Genomic DNA, 18,800 nt, shown 5'->3' on the forward strand with positions numbered 1-18,800 from the left:
GTTTTATCGGTTTCCGTTCCGTGAAAATCGAGCTTAAAAATAAAATCGATGAATCTAGACACATGTGTCTTGATCAAATTCATTTGAGAAGGATATCTAACAATTTTTAAATATATGCTAAATATACTCTACCTGTTTTCTAGCAATGGATAATGACAAAGATACATCTTGTTTTCACTCTTTTGACGAAACAGGCTTTACACTGAAGCCACTGATATTCTTGTTCGTTTTCATCATGTACGGAGCTGTTATAACATATATGATTAGCAATTATCTTATAAATTTTCATTTGACTTAATTGTGTTGTAATAACTAAGGATATGAATGCCAACCTTGCTAGCTTAACAGTGGATCCCCTAGATCCGCCACTGCTTAACGAGAAATAGGCAATGTCGAGGAAAAGGTTGTTGTTATTCATCGTGGTAGATGCAATAATAAAGTGTATTATCGTTTGTCTCACGATGTAGTCACTTGAGATGTAGATCGCGACGTTTCGACTGTTTACTGCTAGTCTTCTTCAGGCGATAAGGTCGACTGATTGCACGGTATCATTTATATCACAAAGGCCGGCTGTGAGAAATAGACATTTAAACATAGATAATTACGACGATCTCATTCGTTATTTCTGGGCATGTTAAGTGGAGGCGGATAATCCGACGGCAGATGCAATTGAATGGCCATTAATGTAGTACTGAAATATATAGCGAGAAATATCACACTGATCAACTGAACACGTTTAAAAAAAAAAAGTGAAAATAAACCATGGAACTATTGGGTGTCCTCGATTTCATAAAAGTTTAAGCTACATCGCGGTGTAGTTTCATTGAAAACTGCGAAACGTAATTAACAATTACTGGACGAGGTTGAGCAAAATATCGTGATTTGTCAGTGGAGAGCAGATCATTTATTTGCCGAAGCCGAAGGCTGGGGCAAATAATTGACCTGAGAGATACTGACAAATAACGATATTCTATTTCATCATCAGCCCAGGTCGTGAGGGACTGGTACGAGAGAGAGCGTAGCGCAATGCAATAATCAGTTGCGTCGTGCTTTCGCATTGAGCAGGCGAAGAGGTGTTTTCCCACAGATTTTTCTAAGGTTTTTTATGCTGTTTGTTGGGTCTTTAAACCGTCTGAATTTCGTTTTCCTTTTGGCTGAATTCCAGGAATCTCTAGAGGTAATATTGTTGCCTTTTTGCACCGTATTGAAGCGGTTTTGTGCCACTATGTGTTTTCCCGCGTTTTTCTGTTTTCTTTCAAAGGGAAATGGCCGCCACTGACAACAACGATAGTACCACGGAAAAGCAAAGTGAGCAAGAGTCTAGCACCCTCATCGCTGTGCTAAATACTATGAAAGCTAGCATCGATTCGGGAAACAGCTTGCTTCAAGAGCTAGTAAGCCACAAACGGTCATCTCCTGAGGATGAAACAAAAACATCCAAACGAAGGAAATCTTACATGGCTTCACAGAAAGCCGACGAAATGTCCTCAGACGAGGACGAAAACGATGCTTCAGAGAAAGCAAATACGCAGCATCACCATGATGCAAGTGAGGCAGATGCCTTAAGTTTGTTTGGAGGTGGTGATATCGATGAAATAGAGGATACTGTCCTCGAGGATATGGAGGATGGAGACTCCGACAACGCTAGTTTGTTGTCTGCAATCAGCTCTTTTCTGAGCTGTTCACAATACACAGGTCCGCCAATTGCAAGTGGCCTTGCTGAGTTAGTAAATGGGAAATTTAATGCAGAGTATTCTGTGGAGTGGAGAAGAGAAAGGAAATTCTCCAGAAATATAAGAAGCCAAGTAATTGTGACAATGTGCTTGTTCCCAAAGTAAACGAGGAAATTTGGAGCAAACTTCCGGGAAACGCCAAACGCTCAGACATTAGAACTTCAGCATTACAAGACATACTTGTGAAAGTGTCATGTGCTATTATTTGCACAACTGATAAGCTTATTGAGCACAGAGAAAAGAAAACCATCCCCAGCTACAAAGCATTGATAAACCCCTTGTTGGATTCTGTGGCTTTGCTAGGTCATGTTTGTACAGAACTATCTTGCAAAAGAAGGGATGCCTTAAAACCCTTTTTGCATCAGGATTTCCGTCTAGCAAGTATAAAACCAGGGAAACTCCTTTTTGGGAATGATTTAGCTAAAACACTTCAAGAATTGAGAACCGCTAATAAGATCTTGACCAACAACAGTTCTGATGCCAGACACTACAAACGGAGCACTGGCCATTCTAAACAAGACAATAACAAATATCAGCAGAAGCGTTTTTTAGTGAACAGAGGGAGGACTTTCAAGCCTCCCAAATCAACAGCAACTCAGGGTTCAGCCTCATTCAAGAAAAAGTTCACCAAGACTTAGAGGTTTTAAAAACTCCGGTAAGTAATTTCCCTAGTTATGTCAAGGATCATTTAATACATTATCTAAGGCTAAAAGTTCAGTCCTTTAGAGCTGGCCTGGTATCTTTATTTTATGAGAAATGGACGCAATTGACCTCAGATCCTCATATCTTGCATACAATTGCTGGTGAAACAATTGAATTTTCTTCCTATCCTATTCAGCTATCATATCCTCCCAACTCTGTCTGTAAAGACCATGTTGCCCTTGTTGAAGCAGAAATTTGCACACTGCAAGAAAAGGAAGTCATTGTCCCATGTCAGCATGAGTTAGGAGAGTTTATATCTCCTATATTCTCAGTTCCCAAGAAAGATGGTAGTGTGCGACTCATTCATGATTTTAAAAAATTAAATAGTTTTGTTGAAAACTCACATTTTAAGATGGAGTCTATTCGTACAGTTTTGAACCTTGTCACACCAAACTGCTGGATGGCCAGTTTGGACTTTAAAGATGCATATTATAGTGTGAAGATCCATCCTGATTTCCAAAAATTTTTCAAGTTCTCTTACAAAGGCACCCTTTACAAGTACACAGCCCTTCCAAATGGTCTATGCACCTGCCCAAGAAAGTTTACAAAGATGATGAAACCACCTTTAGCATTTTTGAGACAATGTGGTCATATGATATCTGGGTATATTGACGATCAATACCTACAAGGCAAAACCCAAGAGAAGTGCATAGCCAATGTTATTGCTGCTATCACATTGTTAGAAAACCTCGGTCTTTTCATACACCCAGAGAAATCAGTTATAGTCCCACAACAGCGACTTGTTTTTCTCGGTTTATCATATATTCTGTCCTTATGACAGTTAGCCTCACCCAAGACAAGATAGCCAAGATAAAAAGACTCTTGTCTTGTCTTCTTGAGAACTCCTTTTGTGTCAAAATCCGTGATGTTGCTAAAGTTATTAGTCACCTAATTTCCAGTTTACCAGGTGTCAAGTATGGAGCCCTGTATTACAGAAATTTAGAAATGAACAAGGTTGCTGCTCTAAAATTAGCCAAAGGGAATTTTGATGGGAGAATGTGCATCTCACACAATGGTATTTCTGAACTAAACTGGTGGCTATGTTACCTTGACAACAGTTTTAACACCATCCGTTGCTCACCAGTAGATGTAATTTTGTATTCAGATGCATCCCTTCAGGGGTGGGGTGCAGTTATGGATGATAAATGAACAGGTGGGATGTGACTCCCCACAGAAAGTGAGAATCATAAATTACCTTGAGCTGCTTGCAGCATTTTTTGCTCCCCAGTGTTTCCATTCGTCCCTTTCTGGCAAACATGTTAAAATAATGGTTGATAATACCTCTGCTGTCTCTCAAATAAACAACATGGGTACTTGTCATAGTGAGGAATGTAATTCCCTTGTAGTGCAGATCTGGGAATTCTACATTTCACATAACATAACTTGGCTTACAGCAGCCAATATTCCCGGTTCCTCCGATGTGATTGCAGATGGTGAATCTAGGCATTTTCATTCCCAAGATACTGAACAGATGCTCAACTCTGAACTGTTGACTGGGGCCCTCAAGACCCTTAATTTTCAACCAGAGATTGATTTATTTACTTCTCGTCTGAATAAGCAATTGCCTGTTTTTTGCTCATTCAGACCAGACCCTGAGGCATCATTCATAAATGCCTTCACTATTTCATGGGCTAATAAGAAACTCTACTGTTTTCCTCCTTTCAGCTGTATTTTACAGGTGCTACAGAAAATCATTCAGGATCAGGCAACTGGTGTGGTAGTGGTTCCCGACTGGCCAACTCAAGCATGGTACCCTCTGCTGACATCTCTCCTCTTCCTTCCTCCAGTCAAGCTTCACCCCTCAAAGAATCTACTGAGACTACCAGCAACACCAACAACTGCACACCCTCTTCACAAGAACATGTCTCTTCTTATTTGTTTATTGTCCAGCAACAACTTGCAAGATTAGGATTTACTGAACGTTCTATTAAAGTTATTACTGCCTCCTGGCGTGAGGGAACAACAGGTCAGTACCAGTCTCACTTAAAGAAGTAGATAGAGTTCTGCAAAGAAAAGAAGTGTGATGTTCTCTCTCCAGATTTACCTGTAGTTCTTGACTTCCTATCCATGTTACATGAGAACGGACTGTCCTACAGCACCGTGAACACAGCAAGAAGCATGTTATCCTCTGTGCTTCAGCTTAATATCAACTCATCGCTCCCAGTTGGACAACTTCCCATTGTGAAGCGTTTTATGAAAGGAATTGAACTTCGCCCTTCCTTACCTAGATACACGGCTACTTGGGATTTGAGTACTGTGTTGAATTATTTCCTTAAAGGTGCATCTTTATCAGTGCTTTCCTTGATGGAGTTGACTTTAAAGCTAACCTTTTTGTTAACCCTTTTGAGTGGACAAAGGTGTCAGACAGTCAAATTCTTCTTAATAAAAAATATGGAGCTCTCAGACCTCAAATGTACCTTTGTAATTACTGAGAAAGTTAAGCAAAGTCGTGTGGGTACCCACCTCAAACCAGTTGTGTTTCTGGCATATCCAGAGGATGAGAAGTTATGTGTTGTTAAACATTTACAGGAATACATTAAGAAAACCCGAGTCCTTTGAAATGATTGTTGTCAACTACTTCTTAGCCATGTCAAACCTCATGGCCCAGCAAGCAAAGACACCATATCCAGGTGGTGCAAGAATGTCCTGAAATCTGCTGGTATTGATGTGTCTAAGTTTACAGTACACAGTACTCGTTCTGCATCAACCTCCTTCTTGGCGGAGAAGAATGTCAATATCAAAGATATCATGACTTCAGCAGGCTGGTCTAATGAGATGACATTTCGACGTTACTATCATAAACCAGCCGATAATGCATTCAATTTTGGTGACACGATTTTGCATTTGGCAGACAATGACAATTGACAATTGATCTTTTCTCTCATGTAGTTAAATATCACTAGTACGAGTTATACTCGCATTGCCACGTTGTGTTACAAAAGTATAACATTTTTAGATGACTAATAAATCATGTTTGAGTTTGCATGGATTTTTTGTTTACAATCTATTCCAATGATGCCTCTATGATTGCTCTAAAATCTCGTACCAGTCCCTCACGACCTGGGCTGATGATGAAATAGAATTAGAAATTAAACGAGACTTACCTGTAAGTTGAAGTTTGATTGTAGTTCTGTGAATCATCAGCCGGGAGTGAAGGGAGTGGTACGCCCACCCTATTTCAGTTTATAACCCCACCCAGTGTGGTCTGGTAATCATTGAGGCGATCATTGGGCACTCTAAAGCCTGATTAATGCATTGCGCTACGCTCTCTCTCGTATGAATTCCAGTAGCAATTAAATAATGAAAGGCCCGTTCAGAGCCTGACATTTTTTCAGGTCATTTTCCAGTAGTGTTATGGCTGCATTCGCATCTTTCATTCTTTCATTATCTAATTACTACTGTTGGACATCTATTACAATGGAATTCATATACTTGAGCCGAGTATTACGTCCACTGAAGATATAGGGCCGAATTCGCACACGATCGCTCTCATGTGGCTTTGATAGCTCAGTTGGTAGATCATTGCAACGGTAACGCAAAGGTCGTAGGTTCGAATCCCGTTCAGAGCCTGAAATTTTTTCAGGTCATTTTTCTGGTAGTGTTATGGCTGCATTTGCATCTTTCATTCTTTCATTATTTAATTGCTACTGTTGGACATCTATTACTATGGAATTGTAAAAAAGGTAAAGAAGAAATTTTTAACAGAGCATTAAGTAATGTTATTATTTTAATTAATCTTATTTTTGTAAGTAATGGGTAGTAGTGTAAGCAATGTTGGTATTGTAAATAACGTAAGTATTATAAACAATGTTACTGTTGTAAGCAATTACTTAAAAAAAAAATGAGTATGGACTGAGAAGACGAGGTCTGTAAAAAGTGAATAATATTATGTAATATTGAACTTCAAACTTAAGTAAACTCACTGGCGAATTGCACTGTCTTTTGAACCTTACAGCTATTTACACTCGCTCATCACTTCATTCAAAACTTTTGAGCTTTCAAAGTGGCACAACAGTCAAATTCCTTTGTTTAGTCTTCAGTCTAAAAAATCAAATTCAGTTATCGGGTAATATTTCTAAATCTTCCTATGTGGCTATTATGTGGGCGACCTCTGGCCACTACACACTAATGGATCAAAACTCAGCCAATTAGATCGCAGCATTTACATGTAAATTAAAAATGTAAATTCGAACGGATGTTTTGAATGGTATTTTTTAAAAATAAAGATCAACACGTTTTTATTAGTACACTGATGGATTTCCGGATAGAAAGACGAAAACTATTTTCTTTTTCTTAACTTTAGTCTCCAGACTGCTTTTTCATCTTTTCTTTTTGTGTACTATCATTTATATTGGGCTAACCACGTGATCGACTCGGGATTTGCGGCGGAAAAGGACCTACGTATTCATTCTCTTTGAATAAGAAACTTTATCAGGCTTTTAAGTTAGCAAACAAGAGATTGTCAAAACCGACAAATAGATAGTTTAAAATGAAATCTAAAAGAAACGCTGCAGAGGATCTATTCTCTCGGTTTGTCCCATGAAATTTAATATACTTCTTTAAATAACGTACATGTGTATTCCAAACGTCATAGAAGCGCCAATTATTTTATTAAATAAAAACAGTTAATGTTCATTGACTTTTAAATTCTGATCTGTGATAAATATTTCTTAACATTAAATAAATTCAGGCCTGCCTGGACAGCTGACAGAATCACTGTTGTTCTGATGGAAGGACAAAGGTGCAATGTTATGTTGCTGGCCCTCTCAATCACGTATCACATGCATGTCGACGAAAGCATGGGGTTTGATGCTTATCGCGTCGGCTTCCGGGTGCCATAAAATCTCTAAGCCTCCCCCCGTACGTTAGTTTTTTCGACGAATCTTTTTTTAAGATATCATATGCTTGTTTCTCTTAATAAGGAAAAAAATTTAAGGTAATTCAATTTATTGTGGTTCAAGATATAGATATTTAGCTTTGAATAAACTGGTTTGCTCAAAGAAGACCGAAAAGAATTCAATCTTTTACTCGTAATGGAGGAAAAAAAAATTAGGGTAACTTAAAAATCTACAATATTCTTGAATTAAACTTGTTATCGACCTTTTATGCAAATTCCAAAGTATATTGATACAGTTCCCCTTAGGTTGTGTGTACAGGGAGACAAATAATTCCTTTTGTTGTTTGTTTTGGGTCCATTGAAAGTCTCACCATTCGTGGCTCATATTAATACTCACTCAGTGAGTTATTAATTACTGTTTGATTCTGTTAAAAAAAGACACCTTTAGTTAGGATGACTCCATCCAAGTGAGATCGTTGAGTCAAGCTGAATATTCAACCCGTTGGTAAGGTTTGACCGAAGAACAGAATTTCCGGGCAACGGAAAAGAGAGTCAAGCAATCCTTCTCAGTCCTTTCTGGAATTATTTCTTGCTAACGTTATGTAGAATGTAATCTAGCTTAAGGTTACACTAGCAAGCGTCAAACCTTGCCAGGGGAAAAAGACTTTTAACTGCTATTATGTTTCAGTATTATTTCTTGCTTCATATATTTTCCTTCATGTTCACACCTCACACTCAGGCGCTCAAATCATCATAAAAGATGTATAGGTGAACAAACAAATGTAGCCTTCAATAACACCTTGCTTTTTTACCAGGCACAGTCACAAAGAACAACCTTAAAATTGGTTTTAACGTAAACAAGCCTGGAGTAAATTAATGGAAAAAGGCTGAATCTCTACTGTATGTGTATTGGTACAGAAAGAGCTTTTAAAAAACCGTAAACTTATTATCCCTGAGCTTGGAAACTCAAGTTGTCATCCTTAAATTGCCATCTAAGTCCTTAAATTGCCATCTTAGTCCTTAAATTGCCATCTTAGTAATGCGGGTTTTTTTTTTTCGTGCTAAGAAATAATCCTTTGGTCTAAACTTTTCGTTCTTGTACAGCCAAACATTTCATCAATTTGGTTTTGATCGGTATATTACAAACTGTTTCTATATACTAAAATCCCCTGAGTGTCCAATCCTCGTAAAAGGAACAGGCACAATCTGTTCAGGGCCTTTTAATTGGTAACTGTTGCACTGTAACCTTACGACTATGAGGATTAGAATTAAACTGGAGCGAGAAGATTCTGACTGGTATTCTGGTTGGTAAAGGAACTGAGCTAAATCCACCACAAACAGACAAGTTTAACACTCGATAATCAAAATCTTTTATTGCCGTTATCCACTGCTCCTCCATCCCCCCCAGCCCCCCACTACCACCCCAACGAAAGCTTTGTTACCTAACTTTTTTGCTTATAATTATTACTATTTAATAACAGCAAAACTCCGAAATAAGAATGGAGGTGTAAAAGAGCGGCATGTGTTTGCTGATGCGGAATTGTCTTAATTAGCAGACGAACGTGTAAATCTAAGTTTAATTCTACTTGGAAATAATAACTGTCCGAAGGTTACAGCAAGAAAGACGTCTATCTTTTTCTGATAGATGCAATTGCCAGTACCTCGGGCCAGCGTGTTTCTTGCCTGAAATATGAGCTTATATATTAACGCGGCTTTTTCCCCTGACATTGTCATTAAGATCCAAAGTACTGTAACTGCAGTGTTCAAGTCATTTATAAAACTGGAATTGGTTTTGTTGCGAAACTATATGCTCGTCATTTATTCTAATTATTTGTAATACTGTATGTCTGTGAAAATTACTCATTGTGATTGGTTGAGAGCAAACGAATTTATCATTTATGCACGCTCGTTGGCATTGTTCTCAATCATATGATTAATGAGTAATCGTATGAAAGCTCGAGCATTTTTTTTCGTACAATTTTGAGAGAACTTTCAATAATCACTTATAATAGAAATCCTAAATTCCACTGGCTTTCAAACTGTTACTTATTCAAATTTGCGACAGGTGCATGGAAATCTCATCGGCGAAAGATTCAAGAATACTCACGATACAGGACACCAGTGAGCGTGTTAAGAGGACTACAATGGACGCGTTTTATGCCCTGTTCATGACCGTTCTGCTTACAATACCAAACTGGTTCATCTTGACTACCTTAAAAGACTTTATGCCGGAAGATAAAAACAGATCTGGATTTTTCCACGTTATGGAGGGATTCTCTCTCTTTGATCGCATTTTGTCGACGCATTATGCGGAAAGCTCGCTTATTTGTGGCTCTCTCTGCTTGAGGAATAAGCTATGTGCTTCATTCAACTTTGGGAGAAGATCTTCAAGCGATGGAAAGTTTTTTTGTGAGCTAAGTAACTCAAAAGCGAGCCAGTTTCCAATGGACTTCAAAAGACGAAGCGCCTTTGATTACTTCACTTTCTGGTAAGTCGACGACAAGATAGAGTTATATGACAACCCACCGGTCCGGTCTCGGAAAGAATAAGGAGATCAGTTTGCTCCCGGGTTAGAACTCTGTATGAACGTTTCACGTAAAGTCCACAAGAAACAAGCAACCCTTGTTACTTTTGAACTAAGCAGGCGTATTCCTATAGCTAGTTTCGGGAGGTCACTGGTGTGTGAAAAAACAACTTATTAAATATGTTTTGAATAAGAATCTTGCTAGCTATTGTTCAATAATAGAGTTGAAACTGATTGAAAACTAAATTAAAAATAATTTACACACGACCAGAGTTACTTCGGAGCAAAGGATTATCAAAAATAAGCATCACACTGATATTTTTTGTACACAGCTAATCCTTTGAAGGTTTCATTATGAAAAATCAAATATTATATAAAGTAAGTTTTTTTTCCAGAGGCACGATGACCTCATGGTTAGTGCGCTACCCTCCGGATCAAGCGGTCCGTGTTGCAGTCCTGGCTCGGATCATTGTGTTGTGTTCTTTCATTTTGTCATTTCTGTGTGGAAGGTCAAATAGACATTTTTCTTAGGTTCAGCAACTTGTTGGGTCTCAGAGCCAAAGAGGTAAATATTGCGATTTTATTGCAAGAGAGGACAGTCACTTTCGTCCGTGTAATACTGAATGTTAGCTACCTCGCTGCTACACTACCTAATATGGAAGATCAAGATAAAAAGCTGAAAAAGACATTTAAAAAAAAACAAATAAATAAAATGAAGATAAAACAAAAAAGAGTATTCTCCGACACCATCATCTCTTTGGTGTTTCCCAGGAAGTACTCAAGAAGGTGGAAAGGGGTTTCAAAGCAAAATTTGTAATTCCCATTTTTTTATTGAGGAAGGGAAAATATTGTTTCGCTTTTTTGAGTACTGACGGGTGTTTTGGGCCATTTATGATTTTGCTCAAAATAATTTTATCGATTCGATTAATTTTTTCCCGTAACCTCCCCTAATTCACTTGGAAAGATAAATATTGTTAACTTGAATCCTCTTTTCCCTTTATACATTTAGGCTTGACTATGGGGATTTTTCTGCCAGGAGGAAAGGAAGGTGCTTAATGAAGGTTTTATTCGCAAATCCGCGCCGCGTTTAAGCCCGAGAACTATTCCCCCACTATACCCGGGTGGTGCTGTCGTGCTCTTGACAGAGCAGATTTGATTTAAACTTCTTATCTTGACAACATATTTTATATTTTATATTTAGCTATGGCTGGCTTGAAGACGGTATTACTGTTGTTCCAATGCAAGAACTGAAGAGCATATGTCTCAGTGTTGGCCTTAACCCATCATCGACGAATAATGACAGGTCTTACTGTTTTGGTGTAAAAGCATAGGAAGGAAAACAATTGAAACTTAAATGCTGATAAGAACTGAGCCACATATTTAGTTTATATCGGTCGGAGGTTGTTTATATGAACTTTTCCCTCTGAGACATCATCATCGTCAACACCATCATTCCTTATAGCCTCCACTGGGGCATAGGGCCGCATACTCGATTGATTGGTGCGTTTTAATTTTTAGCCCTGTTTTGTGCCTTTTTACTTTCATCACATGTTCAAAAAACGCACCACGCAGATCAGCAAGTTGAAAAGTATCCTTATGTGAAACGAGAACCAATGCTGTAAAAGATTGTTTTGTCAATGTAATAACATGTGATCTACAATATTTTATCAAATATCGTAGAGTATATTTCTCGTTGTACTTTAATTGAAGATTAATAAATATAATGATGGCTTTATCTAGTGCTTGTCCTTTTTTTGATCAAAAAGGCAGCTAGAATGTCATTGTTTCTATCTCAAAACGCAAATCGGGAGAGTCGCTTTGGTTTGAATGTATGTTGGATGCGGGGATCAAGAGACAACTCGGTTGCTGGGCGGAATCTTTATGCTGTGTTCGTTCTAGCCTGCCGAAAGACAGCAGTCTCCGATTAATTGTCAAAAAAACTCAACGTTATCACTCCGGCATATCAGGCGATTTTGGTCGAGTGATGGTTCGTATTTTAGCGAAATGCAGTCGAGTCAGGATACCCATGGTGAGACCAAACGAGCCTAATGTGCCTCTGAAGCGCACCAAAAAGGTACGATTAGGTATTTACAGGAGCCATAATCGGGGACGGAGACCGTAAGCGCGCGCCATTTCTAGTATTGGGGTTGTCCCATGGGCGGGGCAGAAGACTCGTGAAATTTTCGTATAGGCATCATCCAACAAAAAATGACGTCACATCCGGTTTAAACTGCGCTTCGCGGCTCGTTTCACAAAGTGAGAAAATGGCGTTTCGATTACTCACCATTTTCCTCTATTTGTAAACCATCAGTTTCGTTTCATTATATATTGAGGATGGAAGGATGTTTTAGACACATTACTTCGACTCTTTAAGCAAAAATTTCGGGAAAAGAGAAAAGTTTATTATTGTTTTGAAGTAAAATAACGGAGAGCCTTCCATCATCGTCTGGCGAATTTTACACATTTGCAAAACTGGTGTTGTTCCGACTTTTGGTTCTTGTTCTTCGTGATTTAGTGATAACAATTAGTGCAATAGCCTATAATGTTAACAACAACCTGGATAAAGTATTGCTGGCCATAGTTTGCACTGTGTACTACGGGAACATAATTAACAGAAGTCGTTTAGCTCCGAAAGTCGCTGTCACCAGAGCTTTTGTTGCACTTGGCTCACGTGTATTGGTAGAAGAGACAGGCTGGATCGCATGCTGAAGGTCAGTATCCCACATTCCTACATCTCTCGTTGAAGATTGTTGTTTTCAGTAGGATACAGTACATATTTATTGGTACTTTGGGGTCATCAGTCTCTTTCTCTTTGGTGAGTGCTTTTAAAACGCCCAGTAAAAACTTGATTCACGGCATGGAAGCTTATGTCTCGCTGGATCGAAATTCGAGCAAGATTTTTAAGTTCTAGTCCTCTTTAAAAGTAATTAAATCAATTATTCAAATCCGAGCCATCAGAGGGAATCTGCCATTGAAGCTGCCCTAAGTTAAGAACCTGTTTAAGGGCCTTCCCCTTTGAAAATCGTGGAGGTGTCCTTTGAGGCAACACAGGTCCCATTTACATGGTCTCGGGTACCCGAGATAACCCTCCCCCTGGCCTGAGGCAACTTTATCAAGTGTTTGTATGTGAAAATGTAGCCCCTGTAGGCCAAGTAAAAGTTGACCCTGCATGATTATTCGTAACTCTTATTGAATAATCAAATGTGCAACTATCCCTCTTTGTTTAAGTTTCCCTTAGTCATTTGATCACAGTGGGTTTTGCTGAGTTAATTTTCTCCTCTTTGATACAAATTGCTGCTATAAATCTTAAATCTAGGCATTACATGACACTCGCCATGTCAAGAGTTGTTCCAGTGAGGCGAGCCAAAGTGTTTATGTATACTCAAAGAAAAGTTGTTGGTTACTTTAGCTGCCAAGGCGAGTCAACTTGCCCACCTGAATTGTCTCGCCCCCAAGTCTGGTTCGTTATCCTCGTGTAAACGGTTGGTTGAATTTTGCAAAGAAATAAGTGAAAAGTTAGCTCTGCCAGGGTAACTCGGGGAAAGGGTTGTCTCTGGTACACAAGAGCCATTCTATTTTATTTCCATTTTCCCTCTTCCTCTTCCGACTGATTATGCGAAATATCCTGTCCAAAATCTTTATGGGTACTAGTACTGGTGTTTGAGTATGGAGGCCCGTTCTGGTCAAAATTATAGTAATAAAATTGCCCCACAAGTCAGTTTTTTCAGTCACTGTTTTACTTTTTATGAGCTTGCTGTGTATTTTCATCGGCGGTACAAATTTTTTTTTGAGGTGGTTGCTTATTTTTTTTTAGCAGCCTGAATTAATTTAATTTAGTCTGGTTAAATTTTTTGTGGGTACTACGAATGAATTTTTTCACTCGTACTGCAAATTATTTTTGACTGGTACTGCGAATTATTTTTTACTTGTGGTACTGAGAATTATTTTTTCATTGGCGCTGACAATTATTTTTCAAGGTATCGTGAATTTATTATTTGGCCTACAATACATTGCGGGCTTGCGATTTGAGGGGGACTGGCTCGAGTACTTTCCCGCTCGATTTCTTCGCGCCATCTTTGTGGTTTCATCTTTTAATTGTATCGAAAATATTTGGAGATGGATAAATCTGTTCAACGGCAGATACGTGAGATAGCCAATAATGCTATAACAGAAATCAGTCGAATTTCTCAGCTAGCGGACTCCAGCGAAGTTCTTCCACTTCGAGTCCATTATCATCTGGTTCTGCTTCTAGTTCCCTTCCGTCAGGATCAGAATCGGGATCTTCTACTAGAAGTTCAGGAAGTTTGGTAAGTGAACTGCACCGAAGATTCCCGAGTATGCAAGAAACAACTCATCGTAGTTCTGCTCCTACTTCGAGCGGTAGAGGCCGCTCTAATTCGACACAAAGGGTTGGCCGTCCATCGAATGAGTTTGCCACCAAAGACATTATTATTGTGGATTTACAGTGTGAAAACAACTCGCCAAGAAAAGGTCAGTCTCCAACGTAGAAATCGTGTTATAAGTGGATTTACAATTGACAAAGGGTGGAATGAAAAAACTCTTTACAATAAAGTGAAAGCACAGTTTCCAGAGGAATGCAAGTACATTGAGTTCGAATTCGTGAAGAATATCTCTGGAGTGCTAGTGAAACCGACATTGGCTTCAGGGGTGAGGATCAGTGGAAACATTTTGCTGAAGAACATTGCCTCTGCAGGTGCTGTGTATGTGCGTTTACTGGTCGAAGATGACCCAGATGAGGTGGACAGCGGTATTCAAAGGAGTATGGATGATTTCATGTCAGAAGTAAATCAAGAGAGCATCATCGTACAAGATGAGGTGCAATCTATGAACTGTGAAGAGCCAAATACAAATAGACATAAGGAAGAGGAACATGCAGTGGAACAGGGACATGCAGTCGAATCTGCAGATGATCAAGAGCGAGATAGTGGAGAACAACATGCACCCATAACTGTGGATGATCAAGAGGGAGGCAATGGAGAACAACATGTAGTGCAACCTGCGGCTAATAAGGAACAGCCTGTAGATTATGGAGAGCCTGTCAGTGAGGCTGACTATTTGAGAATCATTGATAACATTACTGTCAATATTATTGATGAATGTAAGGGATTTCAAAATCCAGTTGCATCCTGAAGAAAGCCCAAGAACACATTTTAGATGGAAGGCAGTTGGACATAGTTGACCCTTCAACAGAACTAAAAGGAAAGACCAACTTAATAATAATAGATAGGGACCATGTTTTTCAAGATGCATTAGCTGAAGTAGCATTAATTGACAACTTAAGGCTTGAGGTAGATTTTATTGGAGAGGGTGCTCAGAACTTGGGGGGGCCTAGAAAAGAGTTTTTCAGGTTAGTTCTCAAAGAAATCAAAGAAAAATTGTTTGACAGTGGACTCATCGAGGACTTTGCAGAACGTTACTATACATCTGGTATAATAATGGGATTAAGTGTTCTACAGAATGGGAAAATTCCCAGCTTCCTGTCTGAGGAACAACTTCAAGAACTTATTGATGATTCATCTGAGCATTCCCCCTGCATTGTCAACCTACGAAATGGTTGACGAAAAGTTGGAGTCCTGCAACTGATGGCAAAGCTTCCTTTGTTTTTATACCTTTTCAGGCCCTCTTCTAGCAAACTCAATGTGAGGAATCTTGTCCATTTGTTGGAACCAAAGTTTGCAGAGGAGGGTTCCAATACTACGAGGTATGAAAAAGAAGTATATGCTGCATTTTACAAATACATGAAAGAAGTTGCTTCTGGGAGAAGGGTTACTGGATCCACCACCCTAACCCTTAATCACATTTTGCAATTTGTTTTGTGGCGCAGATGAGGAGCCAGCATTGGGGTTTTCCATTTCCCACAATTCAGATTTGTATCCAGCAGTGGGAGCTTCCTCCCTACTTCAAACACTTGCACTAATACATTGCATCTCCCATCTCCAAGCAGCACAGTCAGTCTTCCTTCAGATGACATCCTCTTTAATCTGTATGACTATGCTTTTGGTAGCACATACTTTGGAATTATTTAACAGATTCCAATAATGTTATTGTAGAGTTAAGCATTATTTTTTCTGTTACCAAAGGGCTCTTTTCAGAAATGAGGATTACAAGTTTGAATTGAAACTTATGCTTTGTCAAGAGTTAATTTATAGAAAGGTGACAGTTTGTTTTGAAGGTTTTTACATTACAACAGCTTGAACCTTGAAGTCAAGTTGGATTGAAAGAAATCTGTCCCTTGAATATGATGTTGTTAATCACAAATGTTTCAGTGGCCATGTTAAACAATGATAATGTTATTATTCATGACAACACCATGTTGAGTTTGAACAGTTTTCAGTTAACTGACAGAAAATTGTTTTCAATCTAGGATATTCCTGCTCATTCTTGGGTTTCCATTTTAACAACTTAGCTTTTGCAACTGGTTGGGTTTAGTAATGGTGCTTTGCATTAGTTTTGTATGTATTCAAGTGAGATCTCTAAATAGTGTTTTCTCCAGCCTTATTGATACATGTACCTCAATACTTCAGTGACAGCTATGGGAAGAGGTAGCAAAAGTTCACTTTCATACCCGGTATTTGTTACTTAACTTTGTCATTACTTTCCTTTAATAAAATGTTTATGTTATCAACGCAAGTATCATTTTTCTCTTTTTTCAGGGAAATTCTTTGTGTGGGAGAAATACCCACTCTTAGTACAGGAAATAGGCTATAGAACTCAGGCTGATGAACTGTAAAATGTATTCCCGAACGGTTTCAATTCTCGTATTCTGATGGTGTTCACTACTTTAGTTCATTGGTGTGGGTTTTTTTGTGGCAAATAAACAAACAAAGGAATCAGAAAGAAGATAAAAGAGGCAACTGTGTAACAACTTATCCAGGTCATTACCACTCTTAATGTTAATGAAAAATGAAAGTGGGAGCTATTGAGTGCACTTTGAATGAAGAACTACAGACCTGTCATTAGAAAACATGGAATGGTGACTGTAAAATGGGTACAAAAGCCAAGTTGTTTTGCAGGGAGGTAGAGGGTGTGGGTGTTAACAAGATGATTTTTTAATCTCTCAAAGTAGGTTTTCTATTGTGACTCTTATACATCTGACTTCTCCCTCTGTTCATCATGGGATACAATTCTGCAAAGTGTCCCAAGGACATAAAATGACTGTTTTGTAATAACCTGACTCAGTGCACTTAGGGTAATGCACTTTACCTCCTCTAAGGTCTAGTCAAAATCTAGGTTGAGTTCAAATCTTTCCTCCAAAAAGCAGCAACAAACGGAGTTTTTTATTATTTGACACAGAAATCCTAGTTTTCAAAATTGCAAGCACATATAAAAGCTAACATCAACTGGGTTTTCCATCAGTGACTTCTATTCTTAAGTTTCTTCCTCGTTGAAAAGGAATAATGTCATGAACTCGACACTGTTAAGGGAATTGTTCCGACCTTGGTTATGGTCATTTTGAAAGGGATCTGGCAGTTGCATCCTTTGCTCTTCTGTGAGCACAAAGGTTGGTGGATCAATGCGTACCTGGTAGTCTTCATCGCTCACTGTAACTGATTCATCAGGGTCAACACCACACTGTTCCATTTCATCTACAGTAAGTGCAGTGTGTTGAGAATTTCTGTTTTGCAGCATGCCCCTCGTCCACAGCTGAAGAGAGGACATATGCTCTGTTGACACTGGCCTTTGATTCATTTGATCAACAAATTCTTCAAGAGATTTATTGATTCTTGGTAAGTATATGTAATGACGACAAAACAGATGCAATTCATTTAAAGGGTCAAGAATACCAGTTTTTTCCATTTCGTCAAATAACTTTGCATAGAAACACAGGACGCCAGCATAAACATCCCTGTGAGCTCTTTCTACCCGGAAATTGTGAACAGATGATCCTGTGATAATACTTCCCCTGTCTAAGCTTCTTCTTTCCAACATGAACTGGGCAACAAGAACATTCTCCATCCCATAATCACATCTTGCTCTTGATGGCAACCCATAGGTTTTTGTGCTCTCCTCAAAAAGTCTTAATACAGTCTCATCTTTGTTATTGTCACAGCACCTGCAATGGGTAATCAAACGTGAAAATCCATCTATACAAACATGGACTATAAGTTTCCATCGGATAAGCTTGTGGGCTGAGTCAAAGTGCCACAGCGAGTTGGGTGTTGGAACATTATACTTTCGATGATAAATTACCAACCGCCACCTTAAAGCAGTGCCTACAGGGTCTAACTGTCGTAAACAGTTGCTCACCGTCCAGTGTTGAACTCGCAACCCTCTACTCCTCAAGGCTCCAATAAATCGTCTCCTACCAATATTTGGTGTGAGAAATCCACCATTGCTGACATTTGTATCAGCTGCAGTTATTTCTTTGTAGATTTGATCTAACTCATCATCGGATATGTCTGAATATTGTTCAAAATTATCACTTATACCTGACACCCTTCGTCTTCTTTGAAGCGTTGATACACTTACGTGAAGCAACTGGGCTATTTTTTCCCATGAAAAATGTATAGAACGCAAATATTCTATTTGTTCTTTCGTTATATTCAAGGCCGGTCTTCCAGGTCCATGACCCTCCATCCTTGGACTTGGTTGAGGATAAAATGAAACAGAATTCTCTGCACTTGATGCAGAAATTTCACAAGACACGAGAAGTCTTTGAAGAGATTGCACATTGCTCTTCAAACGATGCACATGTTCAGGAAGGGGATCGTTCATTTGGGAAGTCATGTCATGCTCAATAAGGGTTAGAGTTGTGTACGAGTCTTACAGCCGCTGCGTAGTCTCTTCTATTAAGAGCAGCTTCGCCTAAATATCAACTAGACTTGGAAATAGCGAAAAAATCGAATTTCTTCAAACTCGCCCAGAATGAAGCCCTACGGGCACTAGTTACAAAAATATCGTTTTAAGTTCAATAAATCAAAAATTATTTTTTTCCGCAATTTTTTCGTTTCGATGCCCCAAATCGGCCAAAATCCATCGAAAA

The 18,800-nt window shown here is 38.8% G+C and overlaps 1 pseudogene; it reads left to right on the top strand.

Annotated features, from left to right (window-relative positions):
• The first annotated feature begins 14,959 nt into the window (after positions 1-14,959).
• Positions 14,960-15,843, top strand: LOC145498004 (uncharacterized; annotated as a pseudogene).
• Positions 15,844-18,800: the final 2,957 nt, after the last annotated feature.

The sequence above is a fragment of the Orbicella franksi genome, chromosome 9, assembly GCF_964199315.1.
Source record: "Orbicella franksi chromosome 9, jaOrbFran1.1, whole genome shotgun sequence".
Classification (NCBI taxonomy): domain Eukaryota; kingdom Metazoa; phylum Cnidaria; class Anthozoa; order Scleractinia; family Merulinidae; genus Orbicella; species Orbicella franksi.